Source organism: Alligator mississippiensis, chromosome 2 (assembly GCF_030867095.1).
Source record: "Alligator mississippiensis isolate rAllMis1 chromosome 2, rAllMis1, whole genome shotgun sequence".
NCBI classification, from domain to species: domain Eukaryota; kingdom Metazoa; phylum Chordata; order Crocodylia; family Alligatoridae; genus Alligator; species Alligator mississippiensis.
In genome coordinates, this window is record NC_081825.1 from 224,484,632 (window position 1) to 224,496,269 (window position 11,638).

Genomic DNA, 11,638 nt, shown 5'->3' on the forward strand with positions numbered 1-11,638 from the left:
GCGACATGGGAATCAAAATGAAACAGTGCTGTTTTGCACAGCCCTACTGGTCTGATGTGGGCACTGTATGCAGCATGCACCCTGGACCAGCTGTGCATGCTGCTTGCAGTACATGTGCTGGCTTAGGCCCTGTGCATCATATGCAGAACCCACTGACCCCAGCTCAGCTCCACATTCGGCATGTGATGTGTGGGGCTGGTCCAAGGTGTACGCTGCATGAGGTGCCTGCACCAGACTGATCCTACATGCTGGATCTGACATGGATGGCCTGTCTATAGGTCCAATCCAGGCCAGCCTCAGATCCAGCATGCAGGGTTGGTTCAGTGTGGGTGTTGTAAGCAGCGTGTACTTCAACCTGACCCTGCACTGTGTGCAGCCCACACCAGACAGGCTCCACATGTTGCATGTAGTGTGTGGGGCCAGGGCCAGCAGGCAGCACTGAAGGCTGGATTATAACAAGGCTCCACCACTGACATAGGACAATTAGCTCTTTGTTGCTTGATGGCTCATTAGCCACTAATAGGAGCACTTAGGCAAATCTTCACCACTGTGGTTGCAAACAACCCCTTCTTACTCTATGTACAAGCTAGTCAGGGAAACTGAGGCATGCAATACTATTATAACATGAACGCGTTTAAGCCAGAAATATTACAACGAAACCATAGTTTGTCACACCTGCCATGTTACAAATCCATGCTGTAAAGTACCTTATTTTATTCTTTACAGCGCTTTTAGGTTTGGATCAGTAGTAACCTTATGAAGAGTCACCATGTTCTCTCAGTAGCAGCAGCAGGGTATCTGGGAATGAGCAGGCACAAACCATCTGGTTTGGGCTTATAGGAGCTGGTGTCCAAAGCTTGAATGGCTCCAAATCTCTGAAATTCAAAAAAAGTTCAGTTCACACTGGATTATTGCTTTACTGAATTTTGTTCTTCTCAGTGTCCTAGTCTGAAGGGGGCAAGGGGTCTGAAGTACTGCTGTGCCCTTTCTACTGTGTTTCCCAGACTCCTGTGAGCACAGAATGTGAGGAATTCACATAAGAAAGCTTCTCACAGGATATACAGGTGGAATGCCATAGGTCACAGGTGTTCGCAACACAGATGGATCTGACCTGCAAAACTTAGATCTTCAGCCAGGGTTTTGCTTTGGCTCTTATATATAGCCAGGTTTAAAAATAATGGCATCTAGAATGGTGGTATGTTTTGGCCCTGCCATCTCTAGTTCAGAGCAAGATCCTGACTTTCAGCACCTGTCGGAATCAGGATCCAGATCTAAGTCATGTCCAGGACCAGCTCACATGTGGAAATGGAAGCAGAAACCCAAACACCTTTGGATATTCTGATCCCATGAATATTTATTCAACTCACACAAAATGCTGAGGGGCAGATCTGTGCCATCCATTTTCCAGTTTCATTTCTGGTAACTTAATGCTGAGTTTTGACTTTGAACTCACTTTGTGCCCCTACAACATAGCACAGTTCAGAATGAACATTTCAGATTAGAGTGGCCAAGGTCTGGAACGGGCTCCCAAGGGAGGTGGTGCTCTCCCCTACCCTGGGGGTCTTCAAGAGGAGGTTAGATAAGCATCTAGCTGGGGTCATCTAGACCCAGCACTCTTTCCTGCCTATGCAGGGGGTCAGACTCGATGATCTATTGAGGTCCCTTCCGACCCTAACATCTTTGAATCTATGAATCTTTACATTTTCCACTCCAAGTAATCAGGCCAAATCAAAATGTGACTTTGCTTTGGCAAAACATTTGTTAACTTAAGCAAACCTGACCCTACTATCAGTCTGTACCAGAACCCCAAGCCAGCTGAGCTTCATTTGGTCCCAAGTTTTTCTAAGAAAGTTTCACCCATCAGAAACATTCCCCCAGCAGCTGAGTTTAATAGTGTAGTATACATTTTTTCATTTTAACTGGTCAGAGACTGAGTGTTCTTTGTTGCACAATAAAAACAAAAAGATGAACTCCCTGTTCCCTAAAGGGTGATCTTGGTTGGCAGACAAGAGTAGTCTGGTCTCTAAAGTGTATTGAGGATTTTTGTTCATAAATGTAAATCGATAGGAGGAAAAACAGCTTGTTGAAAAAAATATATGTTTTTTTGAAGAGAGATTGGCTGGCATGCATGGGGGCCAAATATATCCCTTCAGTAACTCTACTGATGTCAGCTCTCCATGGCTTATGCAATCCCAGATCATTTCTTTTCATTCACATTCTCTCCCTGTGCTCAGATGGGCTTGCATCTGGTTCTCGCTTTTGTTATTGCAGCTGCTTTTAGGGCTGATGTTTCAATGATTTCCCTCAAAATAACTGGCCCTCTACATACTCTCATGTCCTTCTCTGGAGCTGTGTGATTGTTTTATTAAATACATGTTCCCCAGCTTGGATCACTGTTCCTAGGCTAATTTATCTGACTAATTATCCACTTCATTGGTGCTTGTTAACTGTGAATGCTGAAATTTGGTCATCATTGTCTGACCTATTCTTTAAAATTCCAATATAGTTAAATAATGATGAAAAGAAAATCCTTTCTGTTTCCATAAAAAAAAAAATAGTTGTCCTTTGACGGGTCTGATTTACAGGATAGATTCTCCACAAAATGTGTGGACTAGATTTGCAAAGCTTAGCGAACTTCTGGTGGAAGGCAGCCTTACTAACCAGACTACAGCAGGTACACTTGGGAAGATCCTGTCACAGACAGAGTGCTGCTCAGTTATTAGGAGGGTTGCCAGCTCATCTAAATCAGATGGAGAGAGAATGAAAAGCCAAAGAATGAGGAGCAAGGACATTAATATGAATTTTATTCAGTAGAGATGGTTCAGAAAACCAAATATGTATCACGGCTGTACCAAATCATTGTACTATGATGTCAGCATGATAGGAAGTGAACATAGAAAATGCCACGCTAGATTAGAATAATGGTTTATCTGGTCCAGTCTTCTACAGCATCTGGTTTTCGCTGCTTCAGAGGGTAATATAAAATGCCAAAATAATGGGGCAGGTATGCTAAACAATGCCTATGGAGGAAGCTTCTTCCTAATTCTAACTACGGGTGTTATTTTTGTTGTTTATACACATCTGTAATAAATGTTTCTTTTTCCATCCTTCAGTGCTTAAAATAGGAAGCTGTCAGAAGCAGGGACTTCCTAGTTATTTTAATATCCATAACACAATTCTGTGAACTATAAAGACATTAAATTATAATAATTTGCCTTGATAATATCTCTTGGCCCAAAGTTTCACTGGTAAATCATGTGCTCTGTGGGTGAAGGGGAAAGCCTTTTGATCAGTTTTAAATTCATGCCTTTTCAATTTAATCAGGTATCCTTTTATTCTTGCATTTAAAAAAAAAGTGTAATTAGGTCTGCCATACTGACCTCATCTAAAACAGTGTTTTTTATGTATTTGTCTAGCACGTCCCCACTTACTCTGTCTACACCAAATAATACAAATAATTTAAAAACTCTTGGTTTAATATGCACGTCTTTCTGAGCCCATTATTATTAACATAGATCTTTCCCGGATCTTTCCTGTTTTTATATTGTACCTTTTGAGAGAAGTTGACTTAAATTAAGCACAATATTTGAGATGAGGGGATGCCATCTCTTACATAATAGTATTATAATATTGTTTATATTATCCGTAACCTTTCATTAATGCAGCCTAAGTTTGTTTTCCCTTTGACTCTTGCAGAGCGTTAAGCTCATATTTACATTGAGCTGTCCACAGTGATTCCCAAGCTTTTCCAATGTGAATACATTTAATTTACAAACTCAGTTTGCATGAATGCTTAAAAGCTGGCATTACATTCAGCGCTGTCCCCAAATTGGTGCGACTGTCCCAGGCTCCACACTTTGTGCGACCCCGTGGAGCTGGGTGGAGCAGTGGCTCCGCATCCAGCCGCTCGCTACCCTCCCCCTACCCGACGCCGCCGATGGTGGTGGCAGCTTCTTTGCATCCAGGGCCCGTGGGATCAGAGTGGGGGTGGGGCCCTGCACAGGCTGATTTGCCCTGGGCCCCACCCTGCTCCAATTGCCTCTGATTATGTTGCACTTTTCTGTGCTGATTTTCACCTGACCTGTCCCCATGCTACCCAGTAGCATGGTTATATTAGGGCCTTCTGGGCTCTTCACAATCTTCATGAGAGGTTGTGGAATCTCTGTCACTGGAAGTTTTTAAATGCAGGTTACACAGCCCTTGTCCAGGATGATTTATACCAGGGCTATCCAAGGGGGCCTGCAGGCTGTGCCTGTGCACCACTACCCTCATTGTTCTCCTGCTGCCGTTGCTGCTGGGGTATCTGGGCTCCTCCTCTCTTTTTCAGCTTCCACTTCCTGCCCCTATCCCTTGGGTACAGCCTGTAGGGCAAGGGAGCCCATGACCTGGTAACTGTACAGCACAGGCGTCATAGTGCAGATGACATAGGGCACTGGAGAGGTGCCTGTGTAGCATGCAGCCTGTGCAGTATGTGACCTGGATGGTATGTGGCCCCTGGCCACTAAGAAGTTGGACAGCTCTGGTTTAGACAGAGATGATAATCACTTCCCTCAATTTGTAGGAACGTTGCAGCAAATTGAGGGAAGTGATTATTTCCCAGTATTCAGCACTGATGAGGCCACATCTGGAATCTTGTGTTCAGTTTTGGTTCCCCCACTACAGAAAGGGTGTAGACAAATGGGAAAGAGTCCAGTAGAGGGCAATGAAAATGGTTAGGGGGCTGAGGCACATGACTTATGAGGAGAGGCTGCAGGAAATGTGTTTATTTAGTCTGGAGAAGACTGATGGGGATTTAATAGCAGCCTTCAACTACCTGATGTGACATGGTCATCATGGGTGATTTTTAATTATCCAGACATCTCCTGGGAGGAACACTCGGCCAAGTTGGAATAGTTACGGTACTTCTTGACCTGTGTCAAGCAGCTCTTCCTGACTTCAGAGGTGCGTGGGCCAACCAGAGGTGACACTCTGCTAGACTTGGTCCTGGCCAAAGGAGACAACCTGGTGACCAACTTAAATATAGAGGGAAGTCTGGACGACAGCGACCATGAAACCATCATGTTAATTGTCTGACGTAAGGCAGACAAATTGAATAGCAGGATTGAAGTCTTGGGCTTCAAAAATGCAAATTTCAACAAGCTTAGGTCACTAGTAGGGCAAGTGCTGCGAGACCAGGGACCGAAGGCGAAAGGTGTGCATGGAGAGTGATTGTTCCTTAAGGACACAATCGTTGAAGCCCAAAGGAAGTCCATTCCCATATGGAGAAAAGGTAAGAGAAGGGCTGGGAAGCCCTCTTGGCTAAACAGGGAAATCATGGTTCTCTTAAGAAAGAAGAAAGAAGCTTATAAACAATGGAAGCTTGGGGTGGGCCCCAAGGAGGACTATTCCACGACAGCCTGCATTCCCAGGGAACAGATAAGAAAGGCTAAAGCAGTAACCGAACTTAGATTAGCAATAGGAATTGAGGACAACAAGAAGTCCTTCTTTAGGTACATAGGGAACAGGAGGAAAACAAATGGGAGTGTGGGGCCACTGCTCAGCAACTCAGGAGAGTTGGTTATCAGCACCCGAGAGAAAGATGAACTCCTGAATGACTACTTTTGCCTCAGTCTTTCACCGGACCAAGGCACACCAGGTAGAGTAGAAGATGAGCATGGTAGGAATAATTGCCTTCCTACTATTACTGTAGAATTGGTGTATGATCAATTAATAAAATTAGATGTATACAAGTCAGTAGGACTCTATGATCTTCATCCAAGAGTGCTGAAGGAGCTGGCTGAAGTCATTGGAGAACCCCTGGCAAAAATTTTCCACAACTTGTGGCATGCTGGAGAAGTCCCTGAGGACTGGAAGAGGGCCAATGTTGTGCCCATCCACAAGAAGGGCAGGAGGGAGGACCCAGGTAACTATAGGCAAATCAGCCTAACTTCCATCCTAGGGAAAATCCTAGAAAAGTTCATCAAGGAGTCTATCTGCGACTAAAATTCTGAACAACAGCTAGCATGACTTTGTCGAGGGCAGGTCTTGCCTTGCCAACCTCATCTTCTTCTATGACCAAGTAACTCACCACCTGGACACAAGAGAGCAGGTTGACATTGTATACCTAGACTTCCAAAAGGCCTTTGATCTAGTATCCCACAATGTCCTCGCAAGAAAATTGCAGGATTGTGGGCTTAACTCCAAGACAGCCAGGTGGGTGAGAAACTGGCTGCAGGATAGGACCCAGAGAGTCGTAGCAAGTGGATCTGTGTCATCCTGGCAAGAAGTGGGCAGCAGTGTCCCACAGGGATTAGTGCTTGGTCCAGTACTTTTCAACTGCTTTATTAACGATTTGGATGTGGGGGTGAAGAGATTACTGGCCAAGTTCTCAGACGACACCAAGTTATGGGGAAGCGTGGTCACACTTGAAGATAGGCTGCAGTTATAGACAGACCTAGACAGGCTAGCAAGTTGGGTGGATCAGAATCTGTTGAAGTTCAGCATTGAGAAATGTAGAGTGCTCCACCTTGGGATGAGCAGCCCCCAGTACACCTACAGGCTTGGTGGCACCAAACTGACTAGCACAACGAATGAAAGGGACCTGGGGGTAATAATAGCCCACAGTATGAATATGAGCCAGCAGTGTGATGCTGTAGCCAGTAGAGCAAATAATACTCTGGCATGCATCAATTGATGCATCTTCAACAAAGCCAAGGAGGTGATTTTTCCACTCTACTCAGCACTGGTGAGACTGCAGTTGGAGTACTGCATCCAGGTCTGGGCACCACACTTTAATAAGGATGTGGACAAGCTTGAGAGAGTCCAAAGAAGAGCCACCCATATGATCAGAGTCTTACACAGCAAGCCATACAAAGAAAGGCTGAAGGATCTGGGGTTCTTCAGCCTGAAGAAAAGAAGGCTGAGAGGGGACCTGGTAGCAGCTTACCACTACATTAGGGGAGTACATCAAGGGCTTGGTGAGCAACTGTTCACCAGGACACCCAAGGGGGAAACCAGGAGTAATGGCCACAAACTCCTGGAAGATCAATTCAACCTCAACATTAGGAAAAACTTCTTCATAGTCAGGGTGTCTAGACTGTGGAATAAGCTCCTTCCAGAGATGGTGCAATCACCTTCCCTGGAAATCTTCAAGGGGAGACCAGACAGTCACCTTGCTGGGGTCACCTGACCCCCAGTTATCTTTCCTGCTGGGTGCAGGAGCTGGATCTGATAATCTTCTGAAGTCCCTTCCAGCCTTACAATCTGTGAATCTATGAATCTAGATCTAGACTGTTCTCAGTGGTGGCAGATGACAGAACAAGGAGCAATGGTCTCAAGTTGCAGGAAGGGAAGTTTAGGTTAGGTATTAGGAAAAACTTTCTCACTAGGAGGATAGTAAAGCACTAGAACAGGTTACCCAGAGAGGTGGTGGAATCTCCATCCTTGGAGGTCTTTAAGACCCAGCTAGACAAAATCTTGCCTGGGATGACCTAGTTGGGGATGGTTCTGCTTTGAGCAGGGGGTTGGACTAGATGACCTCCTGACGTCGCTTCCAACCATAATGTTCTATGATCCTGCCTTGAGCAGCAGGTAGGACATTCCTTTCAATTCTATTTTCCTAGGATTCTCTTATCTATATCATGGTTATATAACACCAATTCATATTCCTCTACCTTGCTATTTGACTTTTAGGTAAATCATGATATCCAAATGAATATGTTGGATTTCTCTGGATTGTTATTTCTGCTTCAGTATAACATAGGGGAAATTTGAATTTTATCAGCACCAGTGAGTATCTCTAGGAACTATCACTATGACAGTTAAGTATAATTTGAGAACTATGGCTGTTGTGCTTATTAAACATTAATTAAAAGTGACAAATGAGGTGTGAACACACATAACAGTTGAACTATTTCCAAATGTCACAGATTGGGAGCTGGTTCACAGTTGCCCTGGGTCAGAGATATCTACATGTATAGTGCTCTATTCCAAGTCAGATTCTATGTCAAGTAGGGAGTAAGTTCACAGCTCAGCTGGTTGGTAGAAAGATAGCTTTTCATGAGCAAGCAGTGCAAAGGAGCTCACTGATTTTAAAAAGTGCAAACAAAAGAGAAAAAAGGGGAGTTCTGGCTGTGTACCAGAGTGGCCAGTTGCAGTGGGAGGGGAGCGGCTATACAGCATAGGAGGATTGACCAGATCTGTGTCACAGAACACGTGATGTCCACATGTAATATGTACCTGGTTCACTGTGCACTGGTTCGAAAGAATACCTGATTTTCCAGATACAATTTTGAACCATTCCAGAGAGCTTTAAACCAGTTTAACAGGCTTGCACCTCTGTCTATTTCAGGTTTCAGCTTCATTTAAACCAGTTTGTGTTACATGTGTACAAACCCATTAAGAATCTGCCTGCTAGCTTCCTAAAAGATCGTATCACCTCAGCTCAAAATTCATGGGGCATGTTGAATGGCTTAGGGAACTGGGAAAACAAAACCCAAAACCTGACATCAGTTTGAATCCTGCTTGCACTGGTAGTAATTAAATTATCATCTCATGCTTGAGCAGTGGGCATTAGCCACTCTCCCACCTGCAGAGAGGAGATGGAAAGCCTTCCCCTAGCCTATAACTTCTTAGTTGAAGGGGAAAAGAATACTATCACAATACATTTGTCAGCCCTGGAATCTGAGCCTCTCTTGGTATCCACGTTCTAGGTCTCTCCTCAAATTACCATAGCTTACGTAAAATGGGAGGGGGCTTATATGAAAATCACTGCTGTGGCAAACTGGAGATAGCCTCCGCCTCTTGACCCAGCTCTTGGGGAAAGGGTCCAGTAAGACATAGTCATGTTGAAACCAAGTGAGATTTGCTGTGATCAGGGCCAAATGCAGCAAGAGAATTTCCCATAAAAGGCAACATGCCGCTACCTGCTGATTACCGTTTATCTTGCTGGCAGGCTTCAGCCTGTTCTGGACCCTGTAACTTTTCACATTCTTTTAAGTAACATTTTCTCTCCACCTTCCCTCCCCTCGACTCCCCTTCCTTAATTTTTGCACTTTGACCTAATGCTGGACAGACCAGCTAACATGTTTGGGTTCTTTCCCTTCCCCCTCTCATCCCTTGTTTGTAAATGTTTTATTTTATATGGAGCAAATTTGCCAGCAAAAGGCTGGGCCTGGCTCCAGGCAGCATCATGTTCCTTTTCCATCTTGAAACATTCTAAAGTCAGACAGCACAAATCTGTACAGCTAAGTATTTAGGAAAAGGCTTCCAAGCTGTGTCACTGAGGAGCACAAAATGTCCCTTTTGGGATAAAATAGGGTCGTTGGTAAAGTGCTTGGAAAAGCTCTGTCATGCTATTCCTGAACATGCCTTAGTTAGCCTGGAAGAGGCCTATGTTCAAATCCTACCCAACATGATAGATGCACCTTCCCAACTGACCCTTGTGCCAGATGTGAAGTGCCACCTTTCTCAGTTTCTCCTCTCACCACTGAACATAGTGAATTCTTCATTGTGACTGTGGTTTCATGAGCCCCAAAGATATCTGGGGACTTTGCCCTGCCTATAAGCCTTGCCAGCCTCAGACCTGTTTCACAAAAATTGGGATGAGTAACTGACGGGGGTTTTGTAGATACAGACTCTTCTCTCCCTGCTAATACTTACTCCTTTGGCCTTCTCTACCACTTTCCATTGGACAATTTTAAAGTGTGTTCCAAGCATTAGGATAAATATTTACTTAGCAAACTAGGCATAAGCCCTGTTTTAGTCCTTCACTTGTTAGTAAAGTCTGACAGCAGCTTCCAGAGGTTCAAAGAAGCATCTGATCTTTGTCTATGGGTACGTCTACATGAGATACTAACTGTGCAGTAGCTTGATAACATTGTTCAGTAGTGTGCTGGGCAAAAACAGTGCTAATATGTTACTGCACAGTAATATTAGGCTATTGTGCAGTAAACGCAACTAAAAAGCCATGTGCCACCACTACTGTGCAGTAATGCAAGTTACTGCACATTAATTTAGTACTTGGTTAACCAAGTACTAAACTTAGTGTGCAGTAACCACGGCACATTAATGAGCATGTAGACGCGCCGTTTGCGAACCAAACTCCCAACCTTCAGAGTTTACTTGTCTATAAAAATGTCCCTCCACAAACACCTCTGGATGTAAGGACAGAAAGTGGAAACAGAAAGCAGACAGGGAATAAAGGTTGAAGAACTGCTCACTTTTTATGTTGGAGTAATTCCAATGATTTAGGTGGAATACCTTTGCCTTTACTCCTATGTGACGGCACTAGTGTTTGTCTATCCTACCTGTTAATGACAAGAACGCATTGAAATCTCCCATTTGTTTCCTGTCTGTCATAGAAGTTTTGATAGCTCTTTATCTGACCAAAAATAACATGCGACTAGTTGGCCAAACTATGAGGACAGGCATAGCACATCTCCCCACCTTTGTCTAAGATATCCTCTCACTGAAACCTTCTCATGTTTGTTTTGTGGTTTTAAAAAAGGTTGTGAAAATGGGAATTTTGCAACTTTATCTTTTACAGCAGTTCAGGCCCAGCATCTGATTTCTTTGCTTTTCTTACACAACTTTATTATAGCAGAAAAGCTTCTATGAAACTTTAATTTTAAATTTCAATTAAGAGTCCCTGGAACTAACACTGAAGCCTCCCACTATGTTAAAATCAGAAAATGAAATGGAATGGAAATGAAGTTGATTAGTTTCACAGTCCAAGCTGAATGCAAATGCCAAATTAAAATTAATTAATGCAGTGCTGCCAATGTGGGGGGGGGGGGTTGTTTTTTATTGTAAGTCTTGCAATATTTCTTGTTTATTTTAAAGCCCTGAACCCTGCAAATGTTGGGGGGAGGAGCGGGGAGAGTGTGCAACAGGAGGGGCGATATTGTTTATTTAAAAAGCAAGTTTATAGCTTTTGCAGTTGTGGGCTAAAGCTTGAAAACCTGAAGCAAATCCAAAAGCTCAGAAAACTAAAGGGAAAGAATAAAACCCCCAAATTATTTTTTAAATCATAAATGCTATTATTTTAAAGCGTGTTTCAGGGGGATCTGTCTCATTGTTTTTGAATATATGAAGATTGCACTACTAATAATAGAATCCCTGGTAAAACGCATGATAATTTTAGCTTTTTTCAATAATCTACAGCATTGACATAAAGACCACACAGAAAGACATTTTATTTTTGGTATTGTCCCTTTAGATATCGCAGCACTCCAGCAAGTGTGTGTTAGGTGTGTTGTTAATTAAGATTACAGTACTGAGCTGAATCAGTAAAACTTCGTTTCTCCCTCCCTTCCTGCAAATTTTTGTTTAAATAATTGTGATTATTTTTGGGCTAGGCTGGGCCTTGACCATCTAATCAGTAGAGCACCTGTACCTTTTCCTGGGCATAGGCTTAGAAGCAGCTGGCACGTTCTCCTTGGGGAGAGAGTACTTGAACTTGCATGCAAGTTCTGGGAGGTTTTTTCCAGTCATCTCTTGCTCTTTTCCCCAGTGGTTTGGAATTCAGGATGAATGGTGAGACAGCAAAGCAAAAGGATAACTCCTGGTGTGACGCCAAAAGCTTCTTGCCGCCATCCTTTCTTTTCCTGGAGACCATGTAAGTGACAGATGACTCTGCTTAGCTCACACGTAACAAATA

General features: G+C 43.6%; 1 protein-coding gene across 2 annotated transcripts in view; it reads left to right on the plus strand.

The window, feature by feature from the left end:
• Positions 1-11,638, plus strand: part of ACCS (1-aminocyclopropane-1-carboxylate synthase homolog (inactive)) — a 97,588-nt gene that overhangs the window by 48,196 nt on the left and 37,754 nt on the right. The window contains exon 1 of one of the 2 annotated variants that reach the window (XM_059722767.1): positions 11,523-11,596. The exons of the other annotated variant lie outside the window; for it this stretch is intronic. The gene's annotated coding sequence lies outside the window, so the exon portion shown is untranslated. Of the gene's footprint in view, positions 1-11,522; positions 11,597-11,638 lie in introns of those variants that run through there. 2 annotated transcript variants of the gene reach the window in all.